At 32.5% G+C, this 4039-nt stretch overlaps 1 long non-coding RNA gene across 1 annotated transcript; it reads right to left on the reverse strand.

Annotated features, from left to right (window-relative positions):
• Positions 1 to 1410: 1410 nt before the first annotated feature.
• LOC148603933 (uncharacterized) lies at positions 1411 to 3362 on the reverse strand. The gene is made up of 2 exons (XR_015916862.1): positions 2213 to 3362; positions 1411 to 1696 (listed from the first exon to the last, which is right to left on the reverse strand). It is a non-coding gene; the product is annotated as an uncharacterized LOC148603933 (long non-coding RNA).
• Positions 3363 to 4039: the final 677 nt, after the last annotated feature.

Genomic DNA, 4039 nt, shown 5'->3' on the forward strand with positions numbered 1-4039 from the left:
TTCTATTCAAACCTTAGATGGTTCTATTCAAACCTTAGATGGTTCAATATTCAAACCTTAGATGGTTCTATTCAAACCTTAGATGGTTCAATATTCAAACTTTAGATGGTTCTATTCAAACCTTAGATGGTTCTATTCAAACCTTAGATGGTTCAATATTCAAACCTTAGATGGTTCTATTCAAACCTTAGATGGTACTATTCAAACCTTAGATGGTTCTATTCAAACCTTAGATGTTTAATTGCATGTTTCCTTTTTCCTTTGAAAAAAAAAAACAAAAAACAATCGAAGCTTTTTTATTTATTTTGTTTGTATCATCTGTGTCTTCGTGAACATGATACTTGGTATGGTGATTATATATAAATTATAGACTATTTTAAGGGATCCAATGTATTCATATTTCAGATAAAACTTGTGTCTATGCGTATTTTTAAAACTTGATTTGTGTTTTGTTTTGCGTATATTGTGGGATGCTACACATGGAATTTAAATACATACTGCTCTTTTGATGTGTTACTCAAGTTCGCATGATGATTTTACAAATGCAGGTCAAATCGGATTAATCTTATTTGAAGATTTAGACTTGCCTCTACATGAGGATCGCATATATGTAAATATCCCATGATTATCTTATGTAAATCATACGACAGTTTTGCGTAAACAGAAACACATGCTATCGGTATTAGTAATCATATCAAGGTCGATTCGTATGAAAAAAATATGTATCACTACAAACGACTTTTTTTTATGGCATTTATACTTTTAGATATATAAATGCATTTCATTTCATATTCATACATGCATCCTTTTTCCTTTCATTTTTTATCAAACGAAATATCTGGCGCAAACGAGTTCACATTCGTAAAAAATGCAAGTAGAGCAAGCGCAACACTGACGCAAAGATGTCGTCGCTGCGCCAAAATTGTTGCAAGCAGATATCTCCCAATGGATTGAAGATTCGGCCCGGATTGAGGTAGCATAAGACTGATTAAAACAATTAAAACAGGACAACATACGCCAAAGCTGCCACAAAAGAAAGTTTTTAATTGTTATTCAGCTGTAGGGGAAATCAAGGACCATGATTCAAACTTTGTTCAAAGAGAACATATTTAATGAATTACGACTATTATATTAAAAAATAGACCCCAACAACCAGACATGGAAAACAGACAAACACAAGAAAGAACACAAACTAACCAACATAATACATACAACAACAAAAAATAAATAAATAAGTACCTAGGACTCCACTAAAATCGAGGAGCATTGACAAGGTGCACCGGTAGGGTAAGCGTCCACTGTTTTTCTAGAAACACCCGCCAACTTGCCCAAGAAAACATCGCATACTGACACCTAAACATAAATTTCAAAAATGTTTGCATCATTAAAATCAAAAGAAAAAATAAACGATTTAATTCTTTAGCTTTATTAAATGTAATTTCACGCTTTTTACCAAGGCTTGTACATTTTAACAATGCCAAAGACTTTGATAAAGGCTCTTTTTCAGACAAATAAGACATGCCAGTCATGTCGTCGAAAGATCATATCAGTCGGACATTAATTTATGCACAGTCGGTATATCTATAATGCGCGTCTGTAATCGGAAGTATTACCAACACTAACAGATCCGTGTCCGTCATCTCATTCAAGTCCGTTCCACTTCATTTATTCCGTTTCCATAATTATCAAGTTAGGACTGCAATAAAAAAAAGACGTACTATTTTTGAGTTGTATTCAATTTGTGATATACCAATATTGGTAGTTGTTCCATTCTCGTTGAGTATTTTACATAATTGTAATGATCTTAGATGTTTTTATAAAAAAGGGAAAGAATACCAAAACAATTTCTTTAAATTTCAAATAAATTTTTTGTACTTCGAAAATCTCTTATACAAAACTTTTTTTTTTTATTTGGTACGAATTTGAAAACATTTGAAAGCGAATTATTAATTAACTGTCCATTTAGTTATGCTAGTCTTAAAGACTATGTATGAACTATAGATAACGATTGAACAATGAAAATTTCAATATTTGTGTGATTAATTACGATTGAAAAAAGGAAAATCGTTTCAAAACTTTGCTTAACTATGTAGACTGGTATTTATGAACTAATAAGCTTCAGTTGTTTCCTTAATGACAAAATTATAGTTTTACCTACATATTAACGTTCTTAAAGATAGATAAATTCAAATAAAAAAAAATCAAACCTTACCTTGTAAATCATTCATTCGTTTGTTTTCTTCTGTTTATTGTTCACAAGTTTCTGGACTGCTTTACGAGTATGCCCGTTAGGATCGAATCCATTGGTGTGTTGTCTAACCTCGCGTTTTGAGCGTCCCTTACCACTGTGGCCAGCATGGATAAATTTGTGTTGATCTATGCTATAAAGATCACTTTCGTCACAATAATTTGAAATAAAAACGTTCGACATTGTGCTTGCAATTCTGATGCTTTGTCTTGCTTAGTCCCTCGCAGCTGTATTTGTATACAAAGAAATGAGTCACGTGGCTTAATGTTTACGTCCTACATATATGAGGTAATGTTACTAATTTAAGTAACAAAACAAGCCATCTGTTACCTTTCGCAGGTAACAGGAATTTCTCATTATGAGGTGTAATGCAGGGTTCGGGTAAATTAAACAATTTACTTGCGGATAAATCATTGCTCGTTCAATTACGAAAATGAAAGTCAATCGACATTGTTTTTAAAAGACATTTCTGTTAACATACAATAAAGATATTTTGTAAAAAACATTTAAGTTCAATGAGAAACCCCTTCATTCGGCGGGTAGTCTATCATTATGACCAGATTACACGTCATTAGCATAGTTCAGCTTTTAGTTCAAAATGATAAAAAGTGGTGAATAACTTCTCGAACAGTTTTAAGTAGGTTAGTCAATTTGAAAAAGGAAAACAGATGTACACTGTATTGAAGGCTGACTCATATTTACCAGATATACCTACACGTTGGAACCTTTTGTATTGATTAGGCGTCAATGAAATTTGTTTTGATGTTTTGTTTATTTCTTAGTTAAAATGTGTAGTTGAATCATCTTTTACCTGGGTCACCAATGATGAAAACATGTCTGCATGACGCTTCACTCCGTCAGTCCGTCATGTTTAGGATATCATTTTTGTGTAATCTGCAACTCAAAATGGATTTCACTAACATATAAAATGTGTATCTTCATTTAAAATATGTAATGTTGAATTTATAGCCATTTTGGTCACTGAATATGTTGTAAATAGTATCTATTTTGGTCTTAACTTCAAATGCATGAGACGAATATTATGCAATCTCTGCACTGTGTTTAAATGCATATTTAGTATGTGCACCTTCTTATTATGGGCTACATGTCATTGATTTTCTATCTTTTAGCATACTGAACTTAGCCAACAGAAGTATTATTACTTTATGGAATTTTTAACCTACACTGAAGTTTTAACTTGTTTACTGTTTCTATATATATTGAAGATACGTACGTTCAGACATTAATTAGGGTGACGTAGCCAGACATGTCTTGCTATCATTTTACGAAAATGGTTCTGCAAATTAGTGTACACAGTTCGTTGATATAAATACACTGAATATGTATTTTAATAACGTTTGTAGGAAAGGTAGAAACATTTATTTTGCAATTGCCAATATCTGATGTGGAAATACAAATCCGTCAGTGCTTATAAAATTATATAGATCTGTTGTTATACCCGCCGTTCTATGCGGTTGTGAAGTATGGAACGAATACCGAGCTAGCACTTCTAAATAGATTTCAACATTTTGTTGTCAAACATGCACAAAAGTTCAGCACACTCACGCGATCGGACATTTGCGAAAGTATGGTTGGGTTACGCAGCATAACAAGTGAAATCGAAAAACGCAAACTTTATTTCTTCGGCAAACTTTGCAAGTTGGATAATAGCTGCTTGGCGAAAACTATCTTCCTACACAGACTTTTTACATGCCTAACAGACAATCGAAATCGCATAGGCTTTATCCCGGATATTTTAGATATCTTAATCAAATATAACCTGTACGAATG

The sequence above is a fragment of the Perna viridis genome, chromosome 11, assembly GCF_037379345.1.
Source record: "Perna viridis isolate PV_CMFRI_1.1 ecotype Kerala chromosome 11, ASM3737934v1, whole genome shotgun sequence".
Lineage (NCBI taxonomy): Eukaryota > Metazoa > Mollusca > Bivalvia > Mytilida > Mytilidae > Perna > Perna viridis.